Source organism: Papio anubis, chromosome 10 (genome assembly GCF_008728515.1).
Source record: "Papio anubis isolate 15944 chromosome 10, Panubis1.0, whole genome shotgun sequence".
Classification (NCBI taxonomy): domain Eukaryota; kingdom Metazoa; phylum Chordata; class Mammalia; order Primates; family Cercopithecidae; genus Papio; species Papio anubis.
Genome location: NC_044985.1, coordinates 83,058,312 through 83,074,140, shown reverse-complemented (window position 1 = coordinate 83,074,140; position 15,829 = coordinate 83,058,312).

Genomic DNA, 15,829 nt, shown 5'->3' with positions numbered 1-15,829 from the left:
AACATTTTTTCTACTTAAAAATCTGTCTTCAGGCCAGGCTAGAGGGCTCACGCCTATAATCCCAGCACTTTGGGAGGCTGAGGCAGGCGGATCACTTGAGGTCAGGAGTTTGAGATCAGCCTGGCCAACATGGTAAAACCGTGTCTCTACTGAAAATACAAAAATTAGCCAGGTGTGATGGTGCATGCCTGTAGTCCCACATACTCAGGAGGCTGAGGCACAAGGATCGCTTGAACCCAAGAGGCAGAGGTTGCAGTGAGCCGAGATCATGCCGCTGCACTCCAACCTGGGCAACAGAGTGAGACTCGTCTCAAAAAAAAAAAAAAAAAAAAAAATCTGTCTTCAAAGATTTTCACATTAGTGAATATAAATCCACTTCTTTCTTTTCAAACTTCTGAATGATATTCCATGGCCGAGAGACATATTTGTCATTTAATCATTCCCCTCCTGACAGATACTTGGGATGCTTCCAAGTTTTCGAGATTATAAACAGTGCTGCAGTGAATATCCTTGCACACCTTTTTCGGTATACATTTATTGAGACAGATCCTTGAAAGTAGAACTGGTGGGCAGCCTTAAAGTTTAATTTTGCTAGAAGCCGCCAGTTTTCTAGTCTATTTTATTAGGTGTGTCTAGATAACAAGATTTGTAAAATCGTAAAGTAAGTTATTTCTTGACAGGATCCATCCTAAGGCTAACATTAATCCAGAAACAAACCCACCAGTCCCTCTGATAATTATGCTGTATCTCAGAAAGCTAGGAATACTTGGCCGCAGGCACAGTTCTTTAAGCTTTTAAAGCTTTTCTGAGCCAGTTGTGGTGGCTCACGCCTATAACACCAGCACTTTGGGAGGCTGAGGCAGGAGGATTGCTTGAGTCCAGGAGTTGGAGATCAGCCTGGGCAACATAGGGAGACCTCATCTCTGCAAAAAATTAAAAAATTAACCAAGTGTGGTGGTGCGTGCCTGTGGTCCCAACTACTCAGGGGACTGAGGTGGAGGGATCACTTGAGCCTGGAATGTCAAGACTGCAGTGAGCCATAACTGTGTCACCGCATTCCAGCCTGGGTGACAGAGTGAGATCCAGTCGAAAGAGAGAGAGAGAGAAAAAAAACTGTTTAGGAAGCTGTGCAACCTAGCAAGACCCCACCTCTCCAAAAAAATCAAAAATTAGCCAGCACACCACTGCACTGCAGCCTGGGTGACAGAGCAAGACCCCGTCTCAAAATAAAAACAAACAAACAACAAAAAAAGTAAGTAAAGCTTTTCTGGGGTCTGCTAAAAAGTTCGAGATCTGGAAAAATTGTTCCCTTCAATATATAAAACCTAGAGAACGCTGAAGTTAACACAGATTTATTAAATCTCTACAAAATTTATAATTGTGTTAATGTCATTAATATTACATTTAGTATTCATAAATGTTTCATTGTTAGAATTCTCTTTAATTTTTTCCCCAATCTGCTTTCCTGCCTAGGTTGAGGGACCAACACCAACCCTCTTGGTTTCTCCTTAGTGTATTCAGAGAAAAGATTCACCTAAAAATAACTTAAGGTCTTTCTTTTTCTCCTCTTTAGTTTGGGTGTCTTTCTAAGGGTGATTGCCTTCTCATTCAGGAAGAAGGCAGCTTTAACCAGGACAACAGTTTGGGGATGGAGCTTCCTTCCCCAGGAGGGGGCAGTATTGGGGAGAGAACTGCATGTGTCCCGTGGCAAAAACTGGGGGAGAAATTCTTCAGTCTTCTGAGAGAGCCCATGGAAGACAGTGAGACCTTAGAGGGCAACAGACCCAATTCATTTGGTGGGTTGATAGGGCAAGGGCTGTGGGTCACAGACTCCCTGTTGAGGGGGTTAGGTGGCAGGCAATGTAGAGGATCTCCTCAATTCAGCTTTCATTCTGAGTATCAAGCTCTTTCTTAATATACTTGTTTTCCTCTAGTGCTTAATTCTTAGCAATGACGTAGCATCCTGCTACATTTCATCATAAAAGTATTGTATCTCAGCAGCACTTTGGGTTAATCAGTCCTGTTGGGATAGGCTGGGAGCCTAATCAACAACAGTGTTTCTATGGGAAAATGCATTCAGAGTTTCCAACAATGGACTTACACAGGAATCTTTGGAACACCATCCGTCCCTGACTGGGCACTCTTCACATGGGCCATGTATGAGAGGACCAGACGTTTCTGTTTTCCAAAGAAGTTTGTGATTCCCTGGGAAATGTCCCAGGCCAGGGAGTTTTTTGTTCAAGGTTTCTCTGTAATAAGTACTGTGTGGGATACTTTATGGATTGACCTGGCTAAATTATGTTGTTTTTGTAAGCTGGTGATTTTGTAGTTTACAAAATGATCTGCAGAGTTTGGCAGTTTGCAAACATTAAAAGCTTGAGATGCATTTCTAAGAGTACAAATGTTCCCTTTGGCTATTTGGGCCACAAAACCCTGAAGGTTCCCTTGCTTGGAGATTGTTGGTGGTCTTCCTTTTCTCCAGCCTGGAGCTCTGCCTGGAGCATTTAAATGTGAAGTGGACTAAACTCTGTTAAAATTATATGAATTGCCTGACTACTCCTTACCCTTATCCCCATGAAAAGTACCTGATTGTAAACATCTCTTTATAGATATATCCAAGATCTGGTGACTTCAGTTTCCCCCTTTGCCAGACAATGTTTTTTCCTGGTTGACTTGTGTTCTTCATCCTATAGTTCTCACCTACACATCCAGGAGAGCTCCAAGGGAGCCATAAAGGTTCACCAGTGGATTTCAGTGTTTGAGAAAGTATCTCAAATGTCATATGTTTACTTCTCTGAAATAAAACTGCACAGAAAAAGAAAACATCAACTGTCTTTTGCTTTTGGCTGAAATTGTATAAACTTACCAGTTGAGACATTGGCCATACGGAGATGAGGAAGAACTGGTCCCTATTTTCAGGGTTTTCTATGTCTAGCAGGATACTTGGTAAGTACTCAACACATGCTTGTTGACTTAAATTCAGAGCCAAGAAACACTTGAGGTGATTACATTCACTAACTCTGTCATCCTTAAATGGCCAGATCCTGCAGTTATCCCTTGTCTTGGCCACTGCACTGTCCCTACTCAAGAGGATGCAGGCTGGGCATGGTGGCTCACGCCTGTGATCCCAGCACTTTGGGATGCTGACGCAGGCAGATCACTTGAGGTCAGGAGTTTGAGACCAGCCTGGCCAACATGGTGAAACCCCGTCTTTACTAAAAAATACAAAAATTAGCTGGGCGTGGTGGCATATGTCTGTAGTCACAGCTACTTGGGAGGCTGAGGCAAGAGAATCACTTGAACCTGGGAGGCGGCGGAGGTTGCGGTGAGCCAAGATTATGCCACTGCCTGCACTCCAGCCTGGGTGACAGAGCAAGGCTCTGTTTAAAAAAAAAAAAAAGAAAAAAAAGAAAAAAAAGTTTAAGTTCCCATTGAAATACAAAAGTTTCTAGGAGAAGAGGGAGGAACTTGTGTATTTCAAACATAGTATGCGGGGTGTGTGGTGTGTGGCAGTTAATAAAGGGAAGGGTGGAGAGGCTTAACTCTTCTAATTCCCTCTTATTACCATGCAGCCTCCCGTTATCTTGTTAGCAGTTTGGAAACCTTAGAAACTTGGCTTTGAGGATCTAGGAAACAAAATGGCACTCAGCAAAGACTCTTCCGCATGGCAGTGACTAACTTTAGTGCTATACTGTCCAATCCAGTAGCCCCCAGCCACATGTGGCTCTGGAGCCCTTGGAATTCAGCTAGTCCAAAACTGAGATGTATTAGGAATATAAAATACATACCAGTTTTCAGAGTTAGTGTGGGTAAAAAAAGAACATGAGATATCTCAACAATGTTTTGTATTGATTACATGTTGAAAATATTTTAGCTATGTTGGGCTAAATAAAATACATTATTAAAATTAATTCTACTATTTTATTTTTAAAAGATGGCTACTAGAGCATTTAAAATTACATATGTCGTATTATATTTGTATTGGACAGCATGGCACTAGTGGCTAGGAGGACAGACCCCACCTAGAGGGCGCTAAAGTCCAGTGAATGGGCAGAGGTGCCACCGAATGAGACTGCAAAGGCAGAAATGTCACTAGTAGAAAAGGGTGGCCTCAAAGCAGGGGGAGTAACAAAAACTCCCCAACGTGTTTGGTTTGCAGCCTGGCTAAACACACAGGAATTTCCACCCTGTCTTCCCATCCCAAGCACTTTGATTTCCTTTGTGTGGGCTCCTGTCCTAGAGAATGGTGTGGGGATAAGGTGCAGTTCTCTATGACTCTGACTAGATTTGACTTGGGGTTAGCTTCTGAGATGATACCAGGTTCTACATGTGGAATCTACGTTTGTAGATTACTGAGATTTTGGATAAGAGCATGTTACCACATCAAGCTTAGGAAAGCTGATAATTCTGTTTATTTGGTTGATATAAAAATTTCAGATAATATATTTTATGTGTAAGAACTTGCTTTATTGTTTTTCTAAACTGACATTGTGGTTTGACTCATAGACATTGATATCAAAGCAGGAATAACTGAATTTTGCGTAGTACTTTACAGTTTTCAAAGTCCTTTTCAGCAAATTATCACTTTTTATTGTCACAACATCTTGTGAGGCAGACAAGGCATGTATAGATTTTTATCCATATGTTATAGCTAAGAAACCAAAAAAAGGTTGCCTTGACCAGCATTTAAAAGCTGTTAAGTGACAGAACTGGTGATGGATCATGGAAGATCTGATTAGATACCTTGGCTTCTGGTCTTTGGTGGCTTCTACTGGTGCATAGAGGGTGACCGAGGTGGGGCAGGGAATGAGTGGTCCACAGCTGTCTGAATTCAAGCAATTATGTCCCCTTAAGGGCAAGGAAAATAATTTATAGGATTTGGATGTCAAGATTTGGAAAGCTGCCTTTAGGAAATGGAGGGAAGGAGCCTAATTGGAGTACTGCCTTCACTCAGCATGAATGGCTTTGTTTGATCCCTGTCTCTGTTTGATTCCTTCAGTGACCTCCCTGCTCTGAGAGGCCCTGCTGGTTCCTCTGCTTTAGGCAGAGCCCAGCAGAGGGTGCTGGGAGCCTGCAGGGTAGGATGGGTGCAAGACCTGTCCACTTTGCAGAGATGGATCACTGGAAGAGGAGGAAACCTAAGAAAGGAATGGTTGTTAGAGCTTTCCCATCGGTAGAGTGATGATGATGGTGACCATGATAGAAGTAGAAGCCTGGATACACCTGGGGGGTGTGGTGTGGTCTGGAAATGTTAAATGGTCTGGAGCAAGTTTCCTCAGTTTCCATTATTTGTTTAAGTCCTGAAATGGCAGCCATGAACCAGCAGGGAATGTGAGACAGAGAAGTTAGGAAATCAAAGGGCTGGGGAAAATGGTAGCAATGATCTCTACATCAATGCCACAGATGCTAATTGTTCTTGGCCACACTTTTGTGTTGTATTTAGAGATTACCATGATTTCTGACATGAATGTGTTATAAAAATAGGTTCAGCAACTTGCCTAGCTCCCAGCAAATCATTGCACAGACAAACTTAGAACCATAGTCATTTGACAGAGTGACAGAGTCAAAATGGACACAAGGGATGCTTCCATCAAGTGCTTTCACTTCCTAAAGAAGGAAAATGAGATCCAGGGGAAGGAGAATACTTATCAAAGGTCACACAGCTAGTAGGGACATGTCAATATAATGGTCAAGAATACAGGTGATGGGGCTGGGCACGGTGACTCACGCCTGTAATCCCAGCAGTTTGGGAGGCTGAGACAGGCAGATTGCCTGAGGTCAGGTGTTTGAGACCAGCCTGGCCAACATTGTGAAACCCCATGCCTACTAAAAATACAAAAATTAGCTGGGTGTGATGGTGGGCACCTCTAATCCCAGACACTCAGGAGGCTGAGGCAGGAAAATTGCTTGAACCTGGGAGGCTGAAGATGCAGTGAACTGAGATGGCGCCACTGCACTCTAGCCTGGGCGACAAGGCGAGACTCTGTCTCTAATAATAATAATAATAATAAAGGAGATGACTGGGCCTGGTGGCTCACACCTGGAATCCCAGCACTTTGGGAGGCTGAGGTGGGTAGATCACCTGAGGTTGGGAGTTCAAGACCAGCCTGGCTAACATGATGAAACCCCATCTCTACTAAAAATAAAAAAACTAGCCAGGTCTGGTGGCACGTGCCTGTAGTCACAGCTACTCCACAGGCTGAGAAAGGAGAATCACTTGCGATCAGAAGGTGGAGGTTGCAGTGAGCTGACATTATACCACCACACCCCAGCTTGAGTAACAGAGCAAGACTGTCTCAAAAAAAAAAAAAAAAAATGTTTTTAAAGGCCAGGCGCGGTGGCTCATGCCTGTAATTCCAGCACTTTGGGAGGCCAAGGCAGGTGGATCATGAGGTCAGGAGATCGAGACCAACCTGGCTAACACGGTGAAACCCCATCTCTACTAAAAATACAAAAACTTAGCCAGGCGTGGTGGCGGGTGCCTGTAGTCCCAGCTACTCAGGAGGCTGAGGCAGGAGAATGGCATGAACCCGGGGGACAGAGGTTGCAGTGAGCAGAGATCACACCACTTGCACTCCAGCCTGGGCGACAGAGTGAGACTCCGTCCCAGAAAAAAAAAAAAAAAAAAAAGAATACAAGTGATGAAATCAGATCTGGCTTCAATTCTGGGTTCTGTTTATTCTGTGACTTTGGGTAAGTTATTTAACTTTTCTGATCTCATTTTCCTCATCTGTAAAATGGGATAAGAAAATATATCTCTCTAAAGGTTGCTGTGAGGATTTAGTGGGATAATAAATGTGAAACATTTACAAATTACCTACTAATAGTAAACATTCAGTAAATGATAACTACTATTATAATTAGAACTCAGCTTTTCTGATTTCCAGATCACAATTCATTTTTTAGACCATGCGGCCTCCCTCAATCCCACTCAAGTCTCTGCATACCTATTATTACTTCTGCTATAATATCTTCAGGAAAGATTGTATCAATTATATAATGATTGAATGAATGACAGTAGGTTTATTTGACTTCACAGTTGCCCTACATATAAAATATGATAAAACTAGTTGGGCTACAGAAGGACTCCTAAGCAGAGTGATTTAAGCAGGATAGGAGCTTGTTTTTCTGGTGGGACAGTCTGCCTTCTTCAATGATTGAGTCTTGGCCAGGCGCAGTGGCTCATGCCTGTAACCCCAGCACTTTGGGAGGCCAAGGAATGTGGATCACTTGAGGTCAAGAGTTCGAGACCAGCTTGGCCAACATGGTGAAACCCCATCTCTACTAAAAATACAAAAATTAGCCAGGCATGGTGGCAGGCACCTGTAGTCCCAGCTACTCAGGAGGCTGAGGTGGGAGAATCGCTTGAACCTGGAGGCAGAGGTTGTAGTGAGCTGAGATCGTGCCACTGCACCCCAGCCTGAGTGACACAGTGAGACTCCATCTCAAAACAAAAAATGCAAAAAACAAACAAAATAAAACAATTGAGTCTCATCGTATGTTCAAGGTGGCTTCTTAAATTCTTATTTTTTTTTCAGGCATACAAATAGTTCGAGAAGGTACTTGCCTGATTTTTATTTTATTTTATTTTATTTTTTAGATGAAGTCTTGCTCTATTGCCAGGCTGGAGTACAGTGGCGCAGTCATGGCTCACTGCAACCTCTGTCTCCTGGGTTCAAGTGATTCTCCTGCATCAGCCTCCCGAGTAGCTGGGATTACAGTTGCCTGCCAACATGCCCAGCTAATTTTTGTATTTTTAGTAGAGACGGGATTTCACCATGTTAGCCAGGATGGTCTCGATCTCCTGACCTCATGATCCACCGACCTCAGCCTCCCAAAGTGCTGGCCTGATTATTTTAAAAATAAGACCAAGATTAGCACCCATCACTTACATCATTTAATTGGCCAAAACTTGTCACATAGCTGCAAGAGGAGCCGGGAAATGTAGGCTTCCTCCACTGGGAAGTCATGTGACCTGATGAAGACCTGAGAACAATATTGGGAACCTGAAGTCGGTAACAAGCTTCGTACTATTATAGCAATGAGAGCTACTCTTAATATAACTGGTGTTATGTATTTCTGAAGATCTATCCACCTCACTTTTCACCACACCAAAAAAATGCATTGCCTAGAAAAGTATCTTCTCTTTAAACAGTTTGGTTATTCGTTGTGACTCAAACGTAATGTAGAGGCTGGGCACAGTGGCTCACGCCTGTAATCCCAGCACTTTGGGAGGCCGAGGCAGGAGGATCACCTGAGGTCAGGAGTTCGAGACCAGCTTGGCCAACATGGCGAAACCCCATCTCTATAAAAATACAAAAATTAGCCGGGTATGGTGGCACATGCCTGTAGTCCCAGCTACTCGGGGAGGCTGAGGCAGGAGAACTGGCTTGAACCCAGGAGGCAGAAGTTGCAGTGAGCCGAGATCGCATCACTGCACTCCAGCCTGGGTGACAGAGTGAGACTCCATCTCAAAAAAAAAAAAAAAAAGATAATTTAGAGGCAGAGAAGTTGCTGGTGGTTATAGAGAGCCATCCCCTTCTTCTGCTCCTTTTCCCTTTCCTAGGACTGAAAATATCCACAGAAGTGATAAAAACATATAGCTGTTTTGTAGGAGGGGAGGGAAAGAGCAAGAAAGTTGCTACCTCAGGCTCCTTGGTTCTGCTTTAGTTTATAATAGCCCAGTTGGCTGAAGTGGGACAAGGGTTCCCAGCATGGCATCTCACCTTAAGCTGCCAAAGAGTATGATAAAGAATTGCTAGTGCAAAACAGAGCTGGAAAATGAGTGCGAGAAGCATGAAGCAACTGAGAAAAGTGATTTGCTGGTGGAGATGGAGAGAGCAAACATTGAAGTGCTGTGGTGAATTATGAAATGTGGATGCTGTTTTGACCATATGGGGGTTGCATTCTCTTCCCTGAAGGAGATGCCTATCCAGCATATAGCTAACCCAGGAGCACCCTCTACACCTGCTCAGTTTGTAAAGACTTCAGGAGGTCACTCCAAGAGTCTGAATCTATGAAAGTGTTTCTGAAAAGCTGAAAAACAGTTTCCAGAATCTCTCATGCAGATAGTAATTTCTAGAACTTTAGTTCTCTTGACACACTTTGGGAATATTTTACTGGGATCAGAACAGTTTCTGAGACACTAGGTAATTCAGGCTCTGAAAGAAAACAAATGGAAGAGGTAAACCCAGGCAAAGATTCTGATTGCTATGCCCAGGGGCAAGGACTCCAAAAGGCTGGGAGGACTCTGTGCAATGCAGTTATCAGAAGAGAATGCCTGGTGGTGCCGTCCTCTTGAAGATCTCTCAGATCCAGCCTTTCCTTCCTGTTCCCACTGCTACTGGGCCTGGCTCTCAGGATTCTCACAGGCTTGTCTCACTGCCTATCTTGCTGGTAACTTGTCTACTAGCCACTCACCTTTTGTTCCTCAAAGCTGCATATTATTGCCACAATAATTCCCCAAATCCTTTTCATTGTGAGCAGTCTTTACTTCAGAATGCACCAAGTAGAGTTACTAAAGTTGTATTATATTTCTTTTTTCATTTTTTGTTGGAGCTGATGTTTTTATTTTTCTTACTGTATTAAATGCTTGTACAGTAAGTATGTATGACTTCTGGAAGAATGAAAAAATGAAGTCAGTTTTCAATGCCTCAAAATGTAGGGGATGGGAGACACAGTCAGGAGCTACTTTGGCTTTAGGTTCTTTTCTGACAAGTCTAAATGTTTTGGGCAGCATTTGAAGCCTCCATAAATAGTCCTACTCTAACTCTCAAATGTGCTGTTCCCCAGCCCTTCAGCTTGGACTCTGAAGGCAAGCCTGCATAGTTTGCTTACAGCATCCAGCTTCTGCTCTTGTCAATCCTGGCCCTCACAGCTTACTTAAGTCACAGCCATTTTTCCGGATCTCACCTTCCTGGACCATATTAATCTTTTTTTTTTTTTTTTTTTTTTTTAGACAGAGTCTTGCTCTGTTGCCCAACCTGGAGTACACTGGCATGTTCTCAGCTCCCTGCAACTCCACCTCACAGGTTCAAAAGATTCTTCTGTCTCAGCCTCCTGAGTGGCTGGGATTACAGGTGCCTGCCACAATACCTGGATAATTTTTATATTTTTAGTAGAGATGGGGTTTCACCATGTTGGCCAGGCTGGTCTTGAACTCACGACCTCAAGTGATCTGCCTGCATGGGCCTGCCAAATTGCTGGGATTACAGGTGTGAGCCACCGTGCCCAGTCTGGAGCATATGAATTCTTAAGCTTATCTGTCATGTCTGTGACATTTTATTTATGTCTGTACCACATCCCTTGGAAAATTGATTATGTCATTTTAGTTGTTGCCAACTATTTTACGGGTGTGATTCTTGTATCCTAAATAAATTCCAAGTTATTTGAGGACAAGGGTGAGATCTTGCAAATTCCCTGCTTTCCTCACACCATCTGGCATAGTTCTAAACATGTAATAGATATTCCATTGATAATTATATTTTGAGAACTTTATTTACATCTTTGCTATATGACTTAATATGTGTCAGACCACTGTGTCATCCTTCTCACAAATATTTGTAGAAAGACTTTATAGGGATGGTGATCATAAATACAGAGGAATAGAAAACTAATGGGGGGACTTGGGGTGTCAGTAACAAGCTGATTGTGTAACCTTGGGAAACATGAACTTTGCCCTGACTTGCCAATCAACCACCCTCCCTGTGACTCTTGTTGACTATTCTCATCACTGCTCCATCTTTTGTCCTTAGCAAACTGTGAACCTCATTGTCTACACCAAGTTTCTTCCCTTATTATTGTGGACAGTTCTGTTGGATTTGTCTATTTTCATCAGCGTTGGAGGCACCCTTTTCTCCATGGAACAGGCTTCATATTTCTTTCTTTCTTTTTTTTTTTTTTTTTTTTTGAGACAGAGTTTTGCTCTTGTTTCCCAGGCTGGAGTACAATGGCGCAATCTTGGCTCACCACAACCTCCGCCTCCTGGGTTCAAGTGATTCTCCTGTCTCAGTCTCCCAAGTAGCTGGGATGACAGGCACATGCCACCACACCCAGCTAATCTGTATTTTTAGTAGAGACAGGGTTTCATCATATTGGTCAGGCTGGTGTTGAACTCCTGACTTCAGGTGACCCACCCACCTTGGTCTCCCAAAGTGCTGGGATTGCTGGCTTGAGCCATGGTGCCCAGCCTCCCAAATTTCATCAGTGGGCTAGAAAACCCACCTCCTCTATGGCCTGCACTTTTAAATATGCTAATTCTCTGCAATCGTCACTAAAGAATATGAACTTTTGTCATTGTACATATGACTATAAAACCTCTGTTTAGTTTACTCATGTATTTTGTCCATTATCTGTGTGATCTAGCAGGATGTGATCCAAATAATAGTCGATCATAGATTGTACACTCTCAGAGGGTGCAATGTTGTATTTTTTTAATGTGCCTAGGGCAGCTCCTGGCTGGCAAAGGTATTTCAAAATGATTGCTAAATGGTGCCTTTAGAAAAGGCCATGAACTTAAAAACCCATCTCTGACTTCTCACTGTTATGCTAATGACAGAACCAGATAGAAAGAAAGTATGAGTAGCTCTGATCTTAGTTAAGCCCAATTCCTGATTAGCAGTGTGACCTTGTGCTAATTATCTAACCTCTCTAAACTCACTTTTAGAAGGAAAATGTAGATAATAATAGTACCTAACTCATAGTATTGTTGTGAGGATTAAGTGAGATAACACATGTAAAGTGCCTAGAAAAATTCATAGCTATCACTTTTGTAGTTGTTTTCATTACTTAAGATAAAAGACAAGCTGGGTGCGGTGGTTCATGTCTGTTATCCCAACACTTTGGGAGGCTGAGGCGGGCAGATCACTTGAGGTCAGGAGTTCCAGACCAGCATGGCCAACATGGTGAAACCCCGTCTCTACTAAAAATACAAAAATTAGCCGGGCATCGTGGTGGGTGCCTGTAATCCCAGCTACTTGGGAGGCTGAAGCAGGAGAATCGCTTGAACCCAGGAGGCAGAGGTTGCAGTGAGCCAAGATAGCACCACTGCACTCCACCTGGGTGACAAAGCGAGACTCTGTCTCAAAAAAAAAAAAAAAAAAAGATAAAAGACAGCTGAGTAATAAATGAATAAACCAGTAGCTTCTCAGTATAGCTGTTGAATTAAATGGGATCTGTGAGGTCTCTAATATCAGCAGAAGCCTGAACCTTTCAGTCAATTCAGTTGGGTGGCTATTATCCTGAGCCATTCCCTTTTTCTGTCCTGTCTCCCTTTCCTAGGACTGAAAATATTCACGAAAGTGATAAAAATGAATGGCTGTTTTGTAGGAGGGGAAGGAAAGAGCAAGAAAGTTGCTACCTCAGGCTCCTTGGTTCTGCTTTGGTTTATAACAGCCCAGTTGGCTGAAGTGGGACAAGGGTTCCCAGCATAGCATCTCCCCTTAAGCTGCCAAAGAGTATTGATTGCTAAAAGGCAATCAATTTTTGTTTGGTTTGTGGGAGGGAACACAGTCTGCAAGGTCACTGAAATTTTATTGTCGGAATGTTTCAAACCAATGTCAATGTGGAGGCAGAGTTCACAAAGAACACAACATTGAATCAAAGAGAAAACCAGACAGAGCAGCATCTTGAGTGCTTTTCTTCTGACCTTCTCTTTTTGGGCCTGACAACTCTTTGCATTTTAATAATTTACCTCTCAAGTCAAAGGCAGTGGTAGGCCTGCCGACGGAAGACTTCACTTAGTGTGTGGACTTTGAGAAATCATCTGAAAAGAGACACAGAGGACGGAGGCAGTGGGTCTTTAGCTGTTACTTCCTACAATCTGTTTTGCTTTTGTGAAAAGTTGGAGGGGCAGCTCTTTTGAGTCTTCATGCAGAACCACCTGGATTTTCATGTGGTCTTGCAGGTAAGTGGGCAGAATGAGTTGGTGTTGTCATTCCTGGACATCTCAGCTTTGTCACTACCGCCTCCTGGGGCTACTTGTGCTCTCAGTGTAGCAAAAAGAACACAGCGCAGAGAAAAAGCTGACCACAGTAAGAACAGCATAGGAATTTATAAACTGGATGGAGAATATTGCCCAATTTGACAAGGTGAAACCTGTTTCTTTCATAAAATCACATCATTGTAGAGAAAGAGAAATGACAATGTCTTACTACTTTGTCAACACCAAACAAAACACTATTAGCCACTGTGCAAGTTTAATTCTGAAGACAGAGATGTTTCTCAGAGTAAGCCTGGGATCTTTTCACCCATTTGGTACGACACCATTTGTTCCTGAATGAAAGACTAGAGAACACAATTTCTCTGAGTCTCTTTTTCTCTTCTCTGACCTTGATAATTTCACATCTCTGGGACTGTATGATGAAAAGTTCTACTTGCCCAAGCACAAGAAATGGCCTCTCAGCCTGTAGTCCTGGTAATGTTGGCTCACCTTACCCAGCTGAGGAGCCTCTGGTGTACAGGAAGATAGGGTGCCATACAGCTGAAGAAAAGGTACTAGTGAGATGCTTAATAAAATCCAGAGACAGTTCGTTGCTAGTGAAGTAACAGGGTTGTTTGAGTGATTTTGTCTAAAAGAAAATGGATCAAAGAGAACAATGTGACTCAATCTTCACCTCCTTGTTCAAATTCAGTAATTTGCAGTGTAAATTGAGTCAACTGGATCAGCAATTCCCACATCACAATAATATACTGAACATTTTACTGAACACTTTCTGAGTTTTTACTATGTTCCGGGAACTGTTCTAAACAACTTACAGGTAACATTTCATTTAATCCTCACAGTTTTCTGAGATACCTATTTGTATAATACCCATTTGACAGATTTAAAAAATGAGGCTCAGAGAGTCTCAAGCTGGTCTCTGCAAGTTTACACAGCTAGTAAATGGCAAAGACAGAATTAACTTACTCTGTAGGTTTAAAATCCTAAAGCATAATTTGTTTCCTTCAATATTTACAGAAATTTTAATAATCTTTAATAATCATTGTGGAAGATGGATACTATTGGGTAAATAATTTTTTTTTTTTTGAGACAGTCTCGCTCTGTCACCCAGGCTGGAGTGCAGTGGCATGATCTTGGCTCACTGCAACTTCTGCCTCCTGGGTAAAGTGATTCTTGTGCCTCAGCCTCCCAAGTAGCTGGGATTACAGGCATATGCTACTACACCCGGCTAATTTTGTATTTTTAGTGGAGATGGGGTCTCACCAGGCTGGTCTGAAACTTCTGGCCTCAAGTTATCCTCCTACCTTGGCCTCCCAAAGTGCTGGGATTATACGTATGAGCCACTGTACCTGGCCTAAATAAAAGCAGTCTTTTAAAAAGAGAGTCATTTCTTTCATCAGCTCCACATAACCTTCTTAAAGGTGATCGTAATTCTTCTTTCTCCATCACACTTCCCTATCCAACATTTTCAACACCAGCCTGGGAAGGGAGGATTGGGCAGTGGAGAGGGGCTAGGGAGGGATGTATGGGGAGTAGGTAGGCAGTGTTCCAGATCCTTCTTCCAGGGCATTCTCCATCTAGTTTCTCCTGGGATAGTGAGAGCCTGCAATCCAGGCTCAAGAGTGGGCAAAATGAATCATATGCTCTGAGGAGGGGAGAACCTCTCTTCACCATACCCTTCCCCTACTCCAGCACACACAGGCATAGAAAAGTCAGGCATCGTTGGTGAGCAGGGATTTTCTTTTTTTCTTTTTCTGAATTGAGACGGAGTTTCACTCTTGGTGCCCAGGCTGGAGTGCAATGGTGTGATCTTGGCTCACTGCAACCTCTGCCTCCTGGGTTCAAGAGATTCTCCCAAGTAGCTGGGATTACAGTCACCAGCCATCACGCCTGGCTAGTTTTTTGTATTTTTAGTAGAGACGGGGTTTCACTAGGTTGACCAGACTGTTCTCGAACTCCTGACCTTAGGTGATCCACCCGCCTCAGCTTCCCAAAATGCTAGAGTTACAGGCATGAACCACCGCACCCGGCTGAGCAGGGATTTTCTAAATGATGGTGCTAAACCTAGAGGATTGAGATAAATGAATAGAAAGCTTGGAAGACAAAAATATGCCATTCTTCTTGAAGTGGGGAAAGGGAGCAGGAAAAACAAAGTAGCTAGCATGCAATTGTGTTTCAAATGCATTATGGTAAATCTTCCCTGGTACTCAAGGCAGCTCACCCATACAAGGGAGAGGAAGTCCGAGGTTTGTTTTGATTCATATATTTTCAGCTTCACTGTAGATACTGTTGTGTATGGTAATTCCAAGGCAGAATGTGGAGTTTCTCTGGGCGGTTTAGTTGGCATTTATAACAGGACTTGGATTAAAAGTCTTTCTTCTCAAAAACTGGTTCAGTGATTGAGGCTGAAAGAAGCCCTGCTTTGAAACTCTCTCCTAAAAAACCTAAGACAATCACAGCAGCCTTACTTTCCGTATTGTCATGGGTCTGCTGTGAACCATCACAAGTTTAGCTCACAGGACACTCTCAGAGGCCCCCGCTCCACCCAAGGTGGGAAGCCACACCAGTCCATGGACCACAGAAGACCCCTTGTGAGATTCCCAGCAAGTGTCAGTCTTAGAGATACTACTGTGCTTATAGGACCCCAGAGCAGAGTTTATGGGGTCTTGTGTGTGAAAGCAACAGTACATACATCATTTCCTTTCCTGTGACGCTCCTCTTTTCCTCATGCTCCCCTCGTAGGTTAACTGAAAACCTGGTGCTTTTAGACTTCTAAAAGGCTGAAATTGGAGGAGTAAATAAAATGATAAGGAGAAGAAAAGGCAGGTTGATCAGCTGAGTAGCCTCAATATCATCTCGTTATGAATTGCTGTAAGCAATGCTTCTGAA